Source organism: Podarcis vaucheri (genome assembly GCF_965113315.1).
Source record: "Podarcis vaucheri genome assembly, chromosome: 11".
Lineage (NCBI taxonomy): Eukaryota > Metazoa > Chordata > Lepidosauria > Squamata > Lacertidae > Podarcis > Podarcis vaucheri.
The window spans coordinates 49,996,073-50,016,025 of NC_138749.1; positions in this window are offsets into that span (position 1 = coordinate 49,996,073).

A 19,953-nucleotide genomic window follows, 5' to 3' on the forward strand; every position below is an offset into this window, starting at 1 on the left:
GAGCTGGATCTCAGTGCCAGGCTGAATGATGGGGGCGGGGAGGTGCTCTTTCAGGTATACTGGGCCGAGGTCATTTAGAGCTTTAAATACAGTGGTACCTCGGGTTACAGATGCTTCAGGTTACAGACTCCGCTAACCCAGAAATAGTACCTCGGGTTAAGAACTTTGCTTCAGGATGAGAACAGAAATCGCGTGGCAGTGGGAGGCCCCATCAGCTAAAGTGGTACCTCAGGTTAAAAACAGTTTCAGGTTAAGAAAGGACCTCCAGAACGAATTAAGTTCTTAACCCGAGGTACCACTGTATTGCAATGTTTAGCTGGAGATATAAAACGGGATGTTGAAAACCAAATATTGTCCAGCCCTACTGCTGGAAGCACCTAAGATTTGCTAACTAGTATAAGCCCCTGAAGTCACAGCTGCCTGACATAGCAGGATCACAGAATGGGTGTGCCTGTGAGCTGATAGTCATAAATGGTAGGCAAGAAGTTTCTGATTCCTAATGCCTCCTGCAGAACTGCAGTCGTACACAGTGTTTGCATACAGCATTAATGCACCAAATATGTAAATTATTAGACTGCAATTCCAAAAAGGCCATTGCAAAGCAATAAAGCACTGAATTGGCCAGGTTCCTGCATGAGTTAAGTGCTAATCTTTAACACACATCAGCTCTAGCTTGGCTTGTCTCGTTAGGTAAACAAAATGTGTCTTGACTGTCATTGCCATAAACTATTAATGTACTGGAAGTCTCTAAACCTTGCTAAGCATAAGGCCTATTATCACACTTAAGAGCAAAGCAATCTAATAAATCGCTGGCTGTATAAAAACTAAGTCAGCTGGCAGAGACGGTAATCTCCCTAATGGATAGTAAGAGCCTAATCTTCAACTACAGCAGCTGCAGTTCCAGAGAAATTATGTTTCTGCTGCTCGCAACAAATGCATTTGTGCTGAATTCTGTTATTTAAGCTCTGGAAGGATCGTTAGAAATTGCCATATATTAGGAGGGAGGAAGGAAGCAGCTAACTAAACACTGCTCAAGAAGACTCATATTGCAGACACAATATTTTTATTGCTCTCTAAATTTCAGATATTTAAGCCCAAATAAAAGCAGAGCAAATGCGCCTATTGCCCATTTTCTGAAAACATCAAGCCGTGCTCATACATAAATAATCTTGTATATTTACCAAGTCTTGACTCGGTGTACTTAATTGAAAACAACTTCCTTGTCTGGCACCGGTACAAGGTCCTTGTGGCTATATTTAACCATAAACACAATATTGTCATATATTATATAATAGAGCAAATAAAATTGTGATTATGTTATGTTTATGGTGTGCTTATGGGCCGTTTCGTTTGATACAAAAACAAATACCCAAATAAATGCAATATTGTACAGCAGAAACCCAGGAGAATATCCGCAGCAAAGAAACAAGGCTTTGTTTGTAATGCTCCAAGCACATGAAGCTGCTATTAGACTATCTAGTCCAGTGTTGTCAATTCCAGGGTTTCCCAAACTTGGGTGCCAACTGCTTTTTGGACTACAACTCCCATCATCCCTAGCTAGCAGGACCAGTGGTCAGGGATGATGGGAATTGTAGTCCAAAAACAGCTGGTGGCCTCAAAAGTCCTTTTTCTGGGGGGAATCGCAGTGCAAAATTGCGAGAGGTCATGGTGCCCCAAAATAGCCACTGTCCTCTTGTGAGGAAAAACAGGATATCCCCGATTTTCTTGTGGGTTATGGAACTGGGGGAAGTGCAGAGGAGAAAGGGAAGGGAATTCCATTCCTCAAACAGAAGTCCTTGCTCTAATGGAATGAGTGTGTTGGGCACCACCCATGCAAATACAATGAATTCTATTCCTTACTGCTTAAGACAAGAAAATATAGGCAATAACTTCTTACTTTAGCTGACATTGGGTCCTCCCTTAAAAAGGGCACGTATTGCGGTGAGACCTGGAAAACCGACACCCTATGCTGTGGGTGGGTATGATTGGTCAGCCACAACACCTGACTGGTAGGTCCCTCGAAGCTGGGTGCAATCTGGCCAATGGGACGCAGTCCAAACGGTTCGAGGGACCTATTTATGCCCATGCACGTGACCCAGAGCTTCCTCTTTTGGCGCGTGCATTCGGAACACCCACCCACCTCTTCCTACTTTTAGGGCTTGTTGCGCTTGACCTTGCTATGCCGTCGTGTGTCGTCTGTCATTGGAACAGGGGCATGGCAGGATTTTTCCCACTTGGCTGATTGGCTGTTGCCATTTGGGTTTCGCCTGCCGCGTAGCAAATCGTCACAACTTGTAAGATTGCGGATCGGCTCTGGTTCAGGTGATAGGGATGGGAGAACGCTCTTGCCATCCCTGTGTGAAGGGTATTCCGTTAAAGCAATCCAGGGACTCGATGGTTTGGTCAACCCCTGTGAGGGGGTTGTGCCCGTGCCTGAGTCCAGGGGGACATTAGGGTGGCAGAGTTAGCCTGTTCCCAGCTTTCTGCTTATCCAGGTGTTCACCCTTGGCTGACCTGTGCTGGAACCCTGGGTCAGCACTACCTGCAAGGGAGGGAGCTAGTCGAACCAGAGCCTATGCAACCACTCACTTTCTGTAATCAATAAAGTTGTGGCCTAAATTCTGCCAAAAACCAAAACCAAAATTTGAGTCAAATGTGAATTTATTTAGGGGGAAGGTTTCTGGGTCTGAACACACAAATGGAACTCCAGACAGGCCACATGAACATAGAAAGTGCCCCCATTTACAGGTGTGAGAGAAGCTGCTTCCTTTCCAACTCCAGCCCTTCTTTCCACATTGAATCCTGTTTCAGAAACCCCTCTTACAGTCCTCAGAAGCAGCTGTTTGGGGCACAAAAGGGCTACAGTAGGAAGAGAGTGTCAGAAAGGCTTGGAGTAAACATGGAAGACCCAGCACTGCGTGTCGTCCTTTGAATCCCACATACAGCACAGTTTTAATCATGTCAACTCAGAATTAAGTCCAATTATATTCCATGGAGCTTACTCCTTAGTGTTTCTTAGAGGCAGCCCAAAATGTATTAAATTAGTTCTCTGTTTCTTGTATTAAAGCACTCTTGAGCACATATGCTTTCAATTTTACAATGGATCGTTTTCAACAGCTCTTAGATTTTCCCTCAACATATTAAAGAATATTTCAGCTACAGCATTCTGTAAAATGGTAATTAAATGCAGGTTTTAAAAACAAAACAAAAACAAATATCACGTAAAGTGTGTGCAAGACCCAGGTCATTTTAATTCTTGCTTTCCTGAAAACAACGGTAGGTTATAAGTTTCTATAAAGATAAAAAGAAACAGCATATCCGTGGAATAATGTTATATAGAAGGTCTATCAACTATATGTATACTTGTTCAACTGCATGCCTAATTACTGTTATATGGCCAAAACTAAGTAATTATTATTCAGAATGGTTACATTTTTTTTTTTAAAGTAGGAGACAAAATGGGGTGGGAAAGAGTGGCATTATATATTCTGCTGCAATCTGGGTCTTTAATCTTCAGCAAATTCATTTATTAGCCAGTTACTTAGATTCCGCACAAGTCTTCTAATTTGTAAAATGGTCATTTCTATTACACTTTGATCTCTTTAAACAGAAAATAATGCATAGCTGTGTAAGATGACTTGTTGTTTAGTCGTTTAGTCGTGTCCGACTCTTCGTGACCCCATGGACCAGAGCACGCCAGGCACTTCTGTCCTCCACTGCCTCCCGCAGTTTGATCAAACTCATGCTAGTAGCTTCAAGAACACCATCCAACCATCTCATTCTCTGTCGTCCCCTTCTCCTTGTGCCCTCCATCTTTCCCAACATCAGGGTCTTTTCCAGGGAGTCTTCTCTTCTCATGAGGTGGCCAAAGTATTGGAGCCTCAGCTTCACAATCTGTCCTTCCAGTGAGCACTCAGGGCTGATTTCCTTCAGAATGGAGAGGTTTGATCTTCTTGCAGTCCATGGGACTCTCAAGAGTCTCCTCCAGCACCATAATTCAAAAGCATCAATTCTTCGGCGATCAGCCTTCTTTATGGTCCAGCTCTCACTTCCATACATCACAACTGGGAAAACCATGGCTTTTACTATACGGACCTTTGCTGGCAAGGTGATGTCTCTGCTTTTTAAGATGTTGTCTAGGTTTGCCATTGCCTTTCTCCCAAGGAGCAGGCGTCTTTTAATTTCGTGACTGCTGTCACCATCTGCAGTGATCATGGAGCCCAAGAAAGTAAAATCTCTCACTGCCTCCATTTCTTCCCCTTCTATTTGCCAGGAGGTGATGGGCCCAGTGGCCATGATCTTCGTTTTTTTGATGTTGAGCTTCAGACCATATTTTGCGCTCTCCTCTTTCACCCTCATTAAAAGGTTCTTTAATTCCTCTTCACTTTCTGCCATCAAGGTTGTGTCATCTGCATATCTGAGGTTGTTGATATTTCTTCCGGCAATCTTAATTCCGGCTTGGGATTCATCCAGCCCAGCCTTTCGCATGATGAATTCTGCATATAAGTTAAATAAGCAGGGAGACAATATACAGCCTTGCCGTACTCCTTTCCCAATTTGGAACCAATCAGTTGTTCCATATCCAGTTCTAACTGTAGCTTCTTGTCCCACATAGAGATTTCGCAGGAGACAGATGAGGTGATCAGGCACTCCCATTTCTTTAAGAACTTGCCATAGTTTGCTGTGGTCAAGACAGTCAAAGGCTTTTGCATAGTCAATGAAGCAGAAGTAGATGTCTTTCTGGAACTCTCTAGCTTTCTCCATAATCCAGCGCATGTTTGCAATTTGGTCTCTGGTTCCTCTGCCTCTTCTAAATCCAGCTTGCACTTCTGGGAGTTCTCGGTCCACATACTGCTTGAGCCTTCCTTGTAGAATTTTAAGCATAACCTTGCTAGCATGTGAAATGAGTGAAATTGTGCGGTAGTTGGAGCATTCTTTGGCACTGCCTTTCTTTGGGATTGGAATGTAGACTGATCTTCTCCAATCCTCTGGCCACTGCTGAGTTTTCCAAACTTGCTGGCATATTGAGTGTAGCACCTTAACAGCATCATCTTTTAAAATTTTAAACAGTTCAGCTGGAATACCATCACTTCCACTGGCCTTGTTATTTGCAGTGCTTTCTAAGGCCCATTTGACTTCACTCTCCAGGATGTCTGGCTCAAGGTCAGCAACCACACTACCTGGGGTGTACGAGACATCCATATCTTTCTGGTATAATTCCTCTGTGTATTCTTGCCACCTCTTCTTGATGTCTTCTGCTTCAGTTAGATCTTTACCACTTTTGTCCTTTATTATGGTAATCTTTGTACGAAATGTTCCTTTCATATTTCCGATTTTCTTGAACAGATCTCTGGTTCTTCCCATTCTGTTGCTTTCCTCTATTTCTTTGCATTGCTTGTTTAAGAAGGCCTTCTTGTCTCTCCTTGCTGTTCTTTGGAAATCTGCATTCAATTTCCTGTATCTTTCACTATCTCCCTCGCATTTTGCTAGCCTTCTCTCCCCTGCTATTTGTAAGGCCTCGTTGGACAGCCACTTTGCTTTCTTGCATTTCTTTTTCATTGGGATGGTTTTAGTTGCTGCCTCCTGTATAATGTTGCGAGCCTCCACCCATAGTTCTTCAGGCACTCTGTCCAGCAAATCTAAATCCTTAAACCTGTTCCTCACTTCCACTGTGTATTCATAAGGGATTTGGTTTAGATTGTATCTTACCTGTCCAGTGGTTTTTCCTACTTTCTTCAGTTTAAGCTTGAATTTTGCTATAAGGAGCTGATGATCTGAGCCACAGTCAGCTCCAGGTCTTGTTTTTGCTGACTGTATAGAGCTTCTCCATCTTTGGCTGCAGAGAATATAATCAATCTGATTTCGATGTTGCCCATCTGGGGATGTCCATGTGTAGAGTCGTCTCTTGTGTTGTTGGAAAAGCGTGTTTGTGATGACCAGCTTGTTCTCTTGACAGAACTCTATTAGCCTTTGCCCTGCTTCGTTTTGATCTCCAAGGCCAAACTTGCCAGTTGTTCCTTTTATCTCTTGATTCCCTACTTTAGCATTCCAATCCCCTATAATGAGCAGAACATCCTTCTTTGGTGTCACTTCTATAAGGTCTTGTAAGTCTTCATAGAACTGGTCAATTTCAGTTTCTTCAGCACCAGTAGTTGGTGCATAAACTTGGATTACTGTGATGTTAAAAGGTCTGCCTTGGATTCGTATTGAGATCATTCTATCATTTTTGAGACTGCATCCCAGTACAGCTTTCGCCACTCTTTTGTTGACTATGAGGGCCACTCCATTTCTCTTACGGGTTTCTTGCCCACAGTAGTAGATATGATAGTCATCCGAACTGAATTCGCCCATTCCCGTCCATTTTAGCTCACTGATGCCCAGGATGTCAATATTTATTCTTGCCATCTCATTTTTGACCACATCCAACTTACCCAGGTTCATGGTTCTTACATTCCAGGTTCCTATGCAATATTTTTCTTTACAGCATTGGACTTTCCTTTCGCTTCCATGCATATCCACAACTGAGCGTCCTTTCAGCTTTGGCCCAGCCGCTTCATCAGCTCTGGATCTACTTGTACTTGTCCTCCGCTCTTCCCCAGTAGCATGTTGGACGCCTTCCGACCTGAGGGGCTCATCTTCCAGCGTCATAACTTTTATATGCCTGTTGTCTTTGTCCATGGAGTTTTCTTGGCAGGGATACTGGAGTGGCTTGCCGGTTCCTACTCCAGGTGGATCACGTTTGGTCAAAACTCTCCACTATGACCTGTTCATCTTGGGTGCCCTGCTCGGTGTAGTTCATAGCTTCTCTGAGTTCTTCAAGCCCCTTCGCCACGGCAAGGCAGTGATCCATGAAGGGGTAAGATGACTAGAAGTGATCAATGTTGACTTCTGTACATCATTATTTTTCAGTCAATAATTCTGCCCATGCTAACGAAGATATAACATTAATGTTATGATTATGATAAGCCTGCTTTATTGTTTGTATATTTTGCTGACTGCAAACGCGTGTTATATTTATGGATTAAACGGCGAGCAAGAAATATTTCAAATCAACCAATTGGCCTACTTTGTATGTTGCAAGAAGCCAAACGATGGTTTACCAGGACTGTGTAAAACTTCTGGCCCCCAGAGAAGAGTTTGCTCCTGCTTGCCCTTCACTGGTCCTCCTAGCACTGTATGGTTGGTGTGTTTTCCTTGACCGATCTCCTTTGTTTATGAGAAAAATAATTGCATTTGAAAATTAAGAAAGGTGAGACAGGACTGTGGGGTTTTTGTAGTACTCACCCACCTTCCAAAGTGGCTAAAAGGTGTTTGTGAGCATCCTTTATTTCACTGCGCATATCTACTCTGCATTTGGTGGTCTTCTCGGCTGCACAAATTTCCTGAAAACCCCATGACATCTGCAGCTGCTCTTTCCTGTAAGAATAGGGTGCTGCTCAAAGAAACCCTTGTATAAGGAAAGACTTCCCTGAGAACCAAACCAATGGCCACACATTTTTAGGTGTCACTATGATAAGCCTGCTTCTTGGGGGAAAAGCAATGACAAACCTTGACAGCCTCTTAAAAAGCAGAGACGTCACCTTGCTGACAAAGGTCCGTATAGTTAAAGCTATGGTTTTCCCAGTAGTGATATATGGAAGTGAGAGCTGGACCATAAAGAAGGCTGATTGCCAAAGAATTGATGCTTTTGAATTATGGTGCTGGAGGAGACTCTTGAGAGTCCCATGGATTGCAAGAAGTTCATACCTATCCATTCTGAAGGAAATCAGTCCTGAGTGCTCACTGGAAAGACAGATCGTGAAGCTGAGACTCCAATACTTTGGCCACCTCATGAGAAGAGAAGACTCCCTGGAAAAGACCCTGATGTTGGGAAAGATGGAGGGCACAGGGAGAAGGGGATGACAGAGGATGAGATGGTTGGATAGTGTTCTTGAAGCTACTAACATGAGTTTGACCAAATCGCGGGAGGCAGTGGAAGACAGGAGTGCCTGGCGTGCTCTGGTCCATGGGGTCATGATGAGTCAGACACAACTGAATGACTAAACAACAACCACAACAAGTGATAAGGTAAATGGATTTCCATGTCCACCAGAATTATAATGAAAATCTTAAGGACCCTGAGAAAAAGACAGAAAGAGGCAGGCCTCTTTTGTAGGGGAAGAAAACTTTCAAGAAATTGGAGGGCCCATTTCAACACAGCGCTAGTAAATACACGGAGTCAAATTGCCCTGTCAGGTTGAACCTGAGGCAACAGAACAAAATGCGCTGAAAGCCTGATTCCTTTTGTACTGAGAATATATGCCACTCCTGTGGTTTCCTTTGCTCTCCCTTTTGCTAGAGTAATCTGTGGTGTCTGACAACTTTTCCGAGAGCCGCTCCTTCAGATGACCTCCAAACAGATATGGGTTAGCTGAATTGCTATCTTCTTTTTCATCTGGCTTTGTTCATTCTTTCCACTTCCTTTTTGTTCTTGTTGTTGTTTCCTTTTCAGACAAGGAAGATGGAGTTCCAAAGGAAAGCAGAAAGAGAAATATATCACCACACAGTACCAAATACTTTCTTATCTGTTATTAATGGCTTATTCTTATAAAGAGTGTTTTTCAGCCGAACAAATCATTGGGCAGAGGGCAACAGACAAAGACTTTCCTGCGGCTCTTGTTTCCATCATAGGCCTCTTGAAATGGAACAGGGCCAGCCAGCTGAGAGAATCTACCACCTAACTTTTGGATGAGAATTAGCTTAAAGAACTCCATGATGCCCTGCTCTTTTCTGGAACTTTGTCCATTAAATACATAGTATTTTATATTCAGCATATTGGATATTTCAATGATCAAATGATAGCACACACAACGGAGTAGAAAGAAGGCCATTAAAATTTTAATATGCATATTTCAGTGCATATCAAAAATCAATCAGTGGTTGATTCCCTTCCCCCATCAACCTCTATTTTACATAACACAAGGTGAATGGTCCCCAAAACTTTAAACCATGGGCAGTAAAATGGATCTGGCCAGAGAGCCACATGATTGTATCCCCTACCCACCAGGACCAAATTTGGCAGATGCCCACCTGTCAATCACCTGATGTCACAGTGTTGTCAGGTGATTTGTTTTTGTCTTTTGAAATTAATAATAATAATAATTAATAATAATACTAATAATTGAGTTTCCCCAGCCACTCTGGGCTGCCTTCAGATGTCTTCTAAAAGTTTGTAGTTATTTTTCTCTTTGACATCTGATCAGAGGGCATTCCACAGGACAGGTGGCACTACTGAGAAGGCCCTCTGCCTGGTTCCCTGTAACTTGGCTTCTCGCAGCGAGGGAACCGCCAGAAGGCCCTCGGCGCTGGACCTCAGTGTCCAGGCAGAACGATGGAGGTGGAGACGCTCCTTCAGGTATACTGGACCGAGGCCGTTTAGGGCTTTAAAGGTCAGCACCAACACTTTGAATTGTGCTCGGAAACGTACTGGGAGCCATTGCAGGTCTTTCAGGACCGGTGTTATATGGTCTCGGTGGCCGCTCCCAGTCACCAGTCTAGCTGCCGCATTCTGGATTAGTTGTAGTTTCTGGGTCACCTTCAAATGTAGCCCCATGTAGAGCACATTGCAGTAGTCTAAGCAGGAGATAACTAGAGCATGCACCACTCTGGCAAGACAGTCTGCGGGCAGGTAGGGCCTCAGCCTGCATCCCGATGGAGCTGGTAAACAGCTGCCCTGGACACAGAATTGACCTGCTCCAACAAAGCCCTGTTCCAACAAATATTAAAAATACATTAAAATGTCAGACATTAAAAACTTCCCTAAACAGGGCTGCCTTCAGATGTCTTCTAAATGCCATCCAGGCAAAGGCATGGCTCAGCTGATCACTGGAGTTTGAGAAGTCCTGTGCACAGAACAGGTGTTGTAATGTATATTTTTTAAATCTATATTGGAGGGGGTACCTTGAACATCCTTATTTGAAAGCTGGGGTAAAAGATGTAAATGAGCAAGTGCATGGATATGAATCAGAAGCAATCGCCCACTTCTAAACCTGGAAAAAACACCCTATGATTCTCAGGTGCTCCTCTCTTCTTACAACACTCTGAACGGCAGCTTAAGCATCTCAATGCATTGCACACCCCCAAATATTCCCTGGCATTAGGTCCAGTGCCAGATTTACATAAAAGCTAAACAAGCTATAGCTTAGGGCCCCACTCTCTTGGGGGCCCCCAAAAAATTAAAAATTAAAGAAAAAAACCGAATGCACATTTTCCAAAATACATATTTTCTTATGTGCAAATAGCTTTAGATACCTATTAGGTCCATAAATTACCATATACCAGCATGATTTTGATCAAACTGTGGGAGACAGTGGAAGACAGAAGTGCCTGGCGTGCTCTGGTCCATGGGGTCACAAAGAGTCGGACACGACTAAACGACTAAACAACAACAAAGCATATATTCAACACAAAAAAGCAGCAATTTGTTGTTGACAAAGGACAGCTGGACATATAAAGGACCCCATTACCTTCAGTAGCTTAGGGCGTCATCAAACCTAAATCCAGCCCTGATTGGGTCTATGGAAGGGCCATAGCTCAGTACCACATAAAAAATTAAGTGCACAAAATTTTACAAAAGCGATGAATGGGGCTCATCAACCTGGTAAGATAGCCCAGCTAAGAGAAGGAAACCTCTGATCCTAAACCTCTGCTGCCTTGTAGGATATTTCCTGGAGAAGAAAGGGATAAGGAGTAAACCTTACACAAATCCAGAGGGGAGTCCATAAGATGGTTGGATGGTGCCTTGTCGGCCTCCTTCGGGCAACTCCAGCAACCAAGCTGGTGCCAAAGCGCGTTCTCCTTCATGGAAACCACGGGTTGCGGTGGGGTTAACAAGACACCTCACTGTTGCTGGGCGGGTTAGTTTGGATGTCCACCGTTGTAATTGGGCTCCTCTTGTTGTTGGGGAGAGTTTGATGTTGCCAATTATTGATTGACTACCTTAGGTTATCATAGGCGCCGACTCCATGGGGCTTGAGGGGGCTTGAGCCCCCTCAAAAAAATTTTTGGGGGGGCTCAGCCCCCCCAATAATCTCGGGCGCCGCCGCCGTCCCCCGCCTCCTCCCCACCTGCTCCCTCGCCAGCCAGCCAGCCAGCCGCGCGCCCTAGCCGGAGAGCCCCGGCCGTCCCCCGCGAGAACAGGGGAATCCCCGGGGGCGGGGGCTCCTGCCTCTAGCCCCAGGTTTCCCGCCTATCAGCTGTTCCGGAGCTGATTAATAGGCAGCAGCACGCTCTCCCCTATTCTCTCACGAGGGGGCGGCGCCACTTTATTTGCATATTCATGAGCTTATTTGCATATTCATGAGCTTATTTGCATATTCATGAGCTTATTTACATTTCACGAGCTTTCCCGGGCCCCCCCAATATTTTTTATAAGTCCGCGTCCCTGTAGGTTATATATTCTCTGTGCTTCCTCTCTTCTCTCTGCGCATCGGATCAAGACAGATGGATGCCAACAACAACAATTTCATGAATCGAAAACAAGATAAAAGAACAAATAAATCCAGGAAGGGGGAGGGATAATGTCACAAAATATCACCTCCCCACCATACTATATCCCAAGCTTCTTGCAACAGAAAGTTATTAAAGTTCAACCATTCTTCTGGCTAAATAATATAGATACCGTTTAAACATAGGTAGGCAAACTAAGACCCGGGGGCCGGATCTGGCCCAATTGCCTTCTCAATCCGGCCCACGGACAGTCCGGGAATCAGCATGTTTTTACATTAGAACGTGTCCTCTTATTTAAAATGCATCTCTGGGTTATTTGTGGGGCATAGGAATTCGTTCATCCCCCCCCCCCAAAAAAATATACGGTAGTCCAGCCCCCCACAAGGTCTGAGGGACAGTGGATCAGCCCCCTGCTGAAAAAGTTTGCTGACCCCTGCTGTTTAAGGGTCCTAAGCTCAGCAGACACTCTTTGGAGACAAATTTTTTTGTGGAATGGCCTCCCATCAGATGTCAAGGAAATAAACAACTATCTGACTTTTAGAAGACATCCAAAGGCAGCCCTGTTTAGGGGAGTTCTTAATGTCTGATGTTTTATTGTATTTTTAATATTTTGTTGGAAGCTACCCAGAGTGGCTGGGGAAACAAATTATTATTATTATTATTATTATTATTATTATTATTATTTGAAGTTTTTATCTCTACAAAATAACAGAAAGAAAGAAAGGTTTACACATATGTATATGTTAGTAACACAAAGCATCCCACCACCTCACCCCACCACCACCATTGGTTCGATATAACTCGAAATGTGAGTTAAAATCTGACTTCCTTCCATTGTTGCTTGACCTTAACTTATCTTTACAGATGTGTTGTTATATTGTATTTGACAAATATTCTGATTTTACTTGCATTTGTAACCTTTTCCCCTTACAAACTTTGTTCTTTACATATCTATTATTATTATTATTATTATTATTATTATTATTATTATTATTATTAGTTTTGTTTTTGCAATTGTGAAACTATTTTGACAGCAGAAGAATGAATTAAAGAACACAAGTAGGCAACAGGAATTAAAAATGGCTCCTATACCCCATGAATTATAATTACCATTTTAAATCTGCAGTTGCGTTTCTCCACCAGTTAGCCAGCCAGGTAAGATGATGATGATGACGACAACAATAACAATGATAATAATAACTTATTATTTATACCCCGCCCATCTGGTTGGGCTTCCCCAGCCACTCTGGGCGTCTTCCAACAGAATATTAAAATACAATAGTCCGTCAAACATTAAAAGCTTCCCTAAACAAGGCTGCCTTCAGATGTCTTGCATGGTTTTACCACACAAACAGAGCTCCGCACAGTCTGGAGAAACCCAAATGTTTCCTTTGTTTGTCAGCTGTGACATTTAGACCTAGCTATACCTCAGTTGTGGCAATTTCTAAGCCGGCGTGAGTTCCCATATCATTGGCTGTGCCTTTTCCAGATCAGCTGAGTCGGCTTTCAGATTGTTCCCTCATTCCCCACCCTCCACAGTTGTTACATCTTCCTTTGTCTTTCTTGTGCTTAGCCAATCCATTATATACAGAAAAATAGATCCATACACATAACTCATCTTAATAAATAGAATTTTAATGCCATTTTTACTGGAAACAGAACATTGGGGTTGGTTCCTGACTCTATTCAGTCACTCCAGAAAACAATCATGGATTCTCTTGGTTGTAGACTCCTACTGCATTGAATGCTGACTTTGTATCTTATTATACATGAAGGTTATTGTTATTGTAATGTATCTCAGTGGTGTACCAAACGTTACTTTAATGATGTAATTAATATGCTTGGATTTTCCATCTGATGTTCTTAGGCACCACTTGTGTTAGCATGTGATACCACCAATTTCAAAGATATTTGGAAACAGCCGCTTTTTGTTAAGGGAGTTGGCAGAGAAAGAAAAGGCGTAATAATCCAAGTCAGATTCCTTAACACTTGAAAAACATTTGTGTCAGATGTGTTCAGATGACATGACAATTTGGAAGGATGATGTCTCTGAAGTTTATACAAGCTGCATTATTTATAGTCTGTCACTTCTTTCTCTTCTTTTCTTTAAATTCATGAATGTAGAAACAATAATCAAGGCTTCAGGCAGGTTCAGTTATTGCCCTGACACATCAATCTTTGAAAACGCTGACGTGCAAAATCAGTTAGCGTTTTTGTGGAATGGCCTGCGCCGAAGGGTGCATTTCAGCTGGTGCATCATTTCATTAAGTTGCGCTTAAAATTTATAAGTAAGTTCCCTTTTCCTTTCAAGCAACCATCGTGTTTTCTTCTACACCATTATATGGTCTGGAAACCCCATGACTTCAGCAGCTGCATAAGGGACAGAAAATAACAGCTGGATATTTTCCTGGCAGGGAGATACAGTGATGGTGGAAGCTGCCCCTGTTGATTTCTGTCAGTTATGCACCTGTCCATAAAAAAGAAGGAAATCCTAGTACTATTATTAAACATTTGTTTAGTACAATACTGTACTACAGAAAAGCTTCCTAATCATGGTGGTTTTTTTCTCTCCAGAGGTTTTATACTACAGCTCTCATCAGCTCAAGCCAGCATGGTCAATGGTCAGGGATGATGGGAGTTGGAGTTCAAAACATCCGGAGAACACCAGGTTTTATTTATTTTAAAATTTATTAAATTTATATCCCATCCTTTCTCCCAAAAGAGCCCAGGGTGGTGAAGGTTAAGAAAGACTGCTTTTTACAAATTACTTAAAAAGACAACAAAATGACTTGGACTCCTTGGCAGGTTTTGAATAAACATCCACAAATTTATTAGTTGAATATATGATAGACAAGGCAAGGATATGTACAATTTTATAATATGCAGAGAACAATATGTGCAAAGAAACCAGATAGGGGAGCTGAGGGAAGTCCTGAGGAGGGGAGGGGGGAGGGGAAGAAATAATGTAATTGATTATTTGGACTGATCATTTGTTGTGTTGAAATTGTTTAATAAAAATATTAAAAACAAAACAAAACAGAAAGACTGCTATGGAAGACGCTAATGTGATCAGCCTAGACTCCAGAGGAAAAAAAGAATCTATATCAGAGGCTAATGGAGAAATAGATATTTTCTAGAAACCAGAAAGGACAGACCCTACTGCAATGTTAAGAGGAAACAGTCCGTCTTTTACGTACTCCAATTCACAAGACTTTGGAGCAGTTCCAGTCTGGGTTTTACACAAGGCTCGCGAGCTCTAGAAACCAGGTCCTAAGCCAGTTGAAGAGAGAGATTTGTTGTGGACATTTCTTCTGCCTAGTGCGCGAAAGAGCTTGTTCTAAACTCTTCCATCCCTCATGTAAAGAGCACATCTTCCACCTCCCAAGCAGGGAGATAGGCCACTGAATCATTCCCAAGTGCTTCTCAATGTATTTCCTGATATGTCGCCCATACAGCTCACATCCTGCAAAACACAGTGATTTCCATCTCAGCATATGACTAATGAAGAATACAGATGAAGCGGAAAGCAAAATAAACTAAGCCCAGCTACCGTAGAGAACAAAAAGAATACCGTATTGGCTCGAATATAAGCCACAATTTTTCCCCCACATTCCGACAGTGAAAAAATAAAGGGCAGCTTATATTTGCAGCTCCCAAGCCTACCCTGAGCTGCAGGAAATAAGGAGGGAGGGGGGAAGGCCACCGGCAAAGCAGCGAGTCTCCCCCCACCAGGAAGCAGTTCAGGTATTGTCAGCTCGGGTATAGTTCAAAGACCACACTTATTGCCAATTAATTAGGGACTGGCAGGCTTCCCGGGGCAAGAGCACATACCTCTCATCAATCTTCTTGACACGCAGAGAAGATAAGCTGCATTCCGTTCTTCTGCCATTCTTCTGGGCCCATAACCAAAAATGTCGGAATCTCCATTCGACCGAGCTGATAAAGCTCATCTTCCAGAATAGCCCTCTGACGTGATTAACGACCTGAACCTTTGATGAGGCCTCCAGGCACGTTCCCATTACGCAGAGAATCAAAGCAGCACACGGAAGTGATGAGATTTATGGCTACATCACTATGCTTTATTTCTTACTATGCAGACAGAAAAGAAACACATCCTCTCTCTGTGAAAGCAGAGAGCAACTGAACCAAACAAAGGAACAGGAAACCAGTAACGTCACATCTGTCTCCCGTCTCCCGTGAGACTTCCAACAGCCTGGAATGTCTCTGGAATGTAAACAGAGTATTGTGACTCCAAAGCACTGCACAGTGGCAAACAGAAACTATTTTTTTTTTCTCCCTCCTCCCTTAAATTTTAAAGGTGCGGCTTATTTGCAAGTGTGACTTATATTCAGGCCAATATGGTAGTTGCTATGTCCAGGGAGGATAGCGCTACAGATTGCTAGGCAAGCTCCCAGGATTACAATAAGTGTACTTAATATTTATAAAGTGTCCAGAGTGCTTCATATACATTATCTCAGTAATGAGGAAGCCAATCCACACCTGGCTAGATAGGGCCTTGTGTTTGACTAGCAGTGCATACAAAGAAATAATCACAAAAGGTTTGAGAATGAAAGTCCCTCTTTTAGGCCAAAATGAGACATCTAAATGGAAGATTCCTTGAACAGATAGGGCTTTCCCCCTTCCGTCAAGTTTTGCAGACCCAAGGCTCACACCTGGATCTGTTTGTGCTCAGGTAAGTGTTGCAGAGATGTGATACATCCATCTGGCTCATTGAGGGTATCACGAAAATACAGGTCTCCTTTCTGAGTGGGAGTGGTTCTCAGAATGCCTCAAAAATACAAAAAAAACATAGATACAATTTGCTGCTACAGAGATATGGGCCACTTCATCCCATTCCCACATCAACCTGCAATAAATGAATCCATCATTTGATGAAATGATATATAATGGGAAATGATATATAAGAAATTGAAAAAGATGTTTAAAATAACATTTGTTTTAAAAAAAACAAACCAGAAACTTTACTTTTGGGAATTATAAGGACAGAACTACCCCAACTGTATAGAAATTTTGTCACATATGCAACTCCAGATGTTTGGGACTACAATTCCCGTCATCCCTGACCACAGGTCCTGTTAGCTTGGGATGATAGCTTGGGAGGGACAGAGTTTGCCTATGCGTGTTGTAAACCGAGATGGGAAAACATTATGTTTCGAATGGCAGCTTAGAAATGTCATAAATAAATCTCAAAACATGTTTCTCTCAAAATGTGCTATAGTGTGTGTATGTTTCGAGATGTGAACTCTATCCCAACTTTTGGAGAAATGCAAAAGCCAACGAATAGCTGAAATCTGATCCACACATTCATCTGCAAGAGGAGTCTGGATCAGGCTGCTTTGTAAAGGAATTTGTAAAGGTGACATTCCTCCACTCCCGATTGCTCTTAACCAAAGGCACAGGCAAACTCAAAGGACATGGCTGTGCACTCCAGCTAAAGCTAAGCAGAATTTCTAGGAAATCCTAATGTCTGGTATTTTAAAGAAGGTGCCAAGAGACACAGGGAATATATGTTCATCATGAAAGTAGCATCTACAGATCAAAAGCACAAGTGTTCTTTCATGAAATTTTATAATGAGGCAAATGTACAAGTGCAACTCCTAATTAATAGAAGCATATGCTAAGACAAACAATCTGTTAAGAATGTTAGGAATTTAGCTTGGATATTTTTATTGCCGTTTCCTCCACATCCACCCCACCCCCCGCCTGCTGCCTCAAAACTAATCCCAGCTGAGTTCTGGATTTCCATTCTTCATATCCTGTAAGTCATATTTCAGCTGGCACAGCCAGTTTTTCATTTAAACAAACAGGGATAAAATTGTAAATCTAGTCACGTTTAATGTTCTGCAGCTAAGAAATACAAAATGCAGCAAGAAAGGACGGATGTTGTTTTTGCCACAATTGATCTCTTTAAAACTGTTGCTCATTTAGAAAACCAGAGATACATAACATGTGCACTGCATAGCATTAAAGGGGAAGAGCAGCCCTTTGAGCTCTTCCATGTTGTTTTTATAGAGTCTATAAAACCAGCATCCAGCTGTAAGCCAATAACCTGAGAGTCTGAGATGTGGAAAGGGACGCTCTTATCATGTGTATCATCTAAAAGGAGACAAAGCTGTTTCTCCTTTAGAATAGTTTAGGTGCCTTCAGATGGCAATATGGATATCACATCAGCAAAACAAATGGCAATCTGTAGCCTTCTATGTGCATCTTTTCATTGGGTGGGAGGGAGAAGGGCTGCAGGAGCTCATTAATGTGTGACCCCAAAATTTCAGATCCCCTGCCCAAACTGATGCAAAGTTTGTGAGCCCCATGTTTTGTGCCATGCCCCAAAATGAGTAATTGACACAGCAAATTGGGGGTGTTGTTGTTGCTGTTGTTACCCTGCCCATTTAGCTGGGTCTCCTCAGCCGCTCTGGGTAGCTACCAACAGAATACTAAAAACACAATAAAAGATCAAACATTAAAAACTTCCCTAAACAGGGTTGCCTTCAGATGTCTTTTAAAAGTCAGATACAGTGGTACCTCAGGTTACATACGCTTCAGGTTACATACGCTTCAGGTTACAGACTCCGCTAACCCAGAAATAGTGCTTCAGGTTAAGAACTTTGCTTCAGGATGAGAACAGAAATCGTGCTCCAGCGGCGCAGCGGCAGCGGGAGGCCCCATTAGCTAAAGTGGTGCTTCAGGTTAAGAACAATTTCAGGTTAAGAACGGACCTCTGGAACGAATTAAGTACCGGTACTTAACCCGAGGTACCACTGTAGTTGTTTATTTCCTTGACATCTGGTGGGAGGGCATTCCACAGGGTGGGCGCCACTACCGAGAAGGCCCTCTGCCTGGTTCCCTGTAACCTCACTTCTCGCAGTGAGGGAATTGCCAGAAGGCCCTCGACACTGGACCTCAGCGTCCAGGCAGAACGATGGGGGTGGAGACGCTCCTTCAGGTATACTGGGCCGAGGCCATTTAGGACTTTAAAGGTCAACACCAACACTTTGAATTGTGCTCAGAAACATACTGGGAGCCAATGTAGGCTTTTCAGGACCGGTGTTATATGCTCTTGGTGGTCACTCCCAGTCAACAGTCTAACTTCCACATTCTGGATTGGTTGTAGTTTCTGGGTAACCTTCATAGGTAGCCCCACGTAGAGCACACTGCAGTCGTCAAAGCAGGAGATAACTAGAGCATGCACCACTCTGGCTAAACAGTCTGCAGGCAGGCAGGTGGCATCAGTTTGGGTTGTATCTGAAATTTTGGGGTCACACATTAATGGAGCTGGCTGCAGGGACAAGTGCCTAAGCTCTGCTCCCCCACTGATGCTCTAACCTCCTCCACAAATTGGCAGGTGGTCTTTTGAAGTAGGGAGCCTCCTGTAGTTTTAGAGACTCCATGCACATTTTAGAACCCAGATTTTTCAGGTGTCTAAAACCCACAGGTAGCTTCCATCAGGACAGGAAGCACCCCAGTTCAGAAGATCATTAACCGCAAAGTCCAACAAGGAAATGTCTGCTTAAAAAAAAGAAGCTAATGGTAAAGGAACCCTGGGCAGTTAAGTCTAGCCAAAGGTGACTACAGTGGTACCTCGGGTTACAGACACTTCAGGTTACAGACGCTTCAGGTTACAGACTCCGCTAACCCAGAAATAGTACCTTGGGTTAAGAACTTTGCTTCAGGATGAGAACAGAAATCGCACGGCAGTGGTGGCTCAGCAGCAGCGGGAGGCCCCATTAGCTAAAGTGGTGCTTCGGGTTAAGAAAAGCTTCAGGTTAAGAACGCACCTCCAGAATGAATTAAGTTCTTAACCTGAGGTACCACTGTATGGGGTTGCGGAACTCATCTCGCTTTCAGGCCGAGGGAGCTGGCGTTTGTCCACAGACAGATTTACGGGTCATGTAGCCAACAAGGAAATGTCTGATAGTGTTGAACATGGGGGGAATTTATATCCCTAGGATTAATATATATGTATACTTTAAGAAGATGGGATCTCCAAGAGAACTTAGATAAAGAGAGTCCATACTGTAGCTCTCTTCATAAGGTGTTTCATGCTGAACATATGGATGGCAAAAAGGACAGGATCAGAGAGTGGTGCAACATTGAAAATGAAGCTGCCTGTGTGGTTCCATTCTATGATAGTCCTACACATGAATCATGCTTGAAAAGGGGGTTGTGTATCCATAGGGAAAAGCATTTTGTTGTTTAGTCGTTTAGTCGTGCCCGACTCTTCGTGACCCGATGGACCAGAGCACACCAGGCACTCCTGTCTTCCACCTCCTCCCGCAGTTTGGTCAAACTCATGCTGGTAGCTTCGAGAACACTGTCCAACCATCTCGTCCTCTGTTGTCCCCTTCTCCTTGTGCCCTCCATCTTTCCCAACATCAGGGTCTTTTCCAGGGAGTCTTTTCTTCTCATGAGGTGGCCAAAGTATTGGAGCCTCAGCTTCAGGATCTG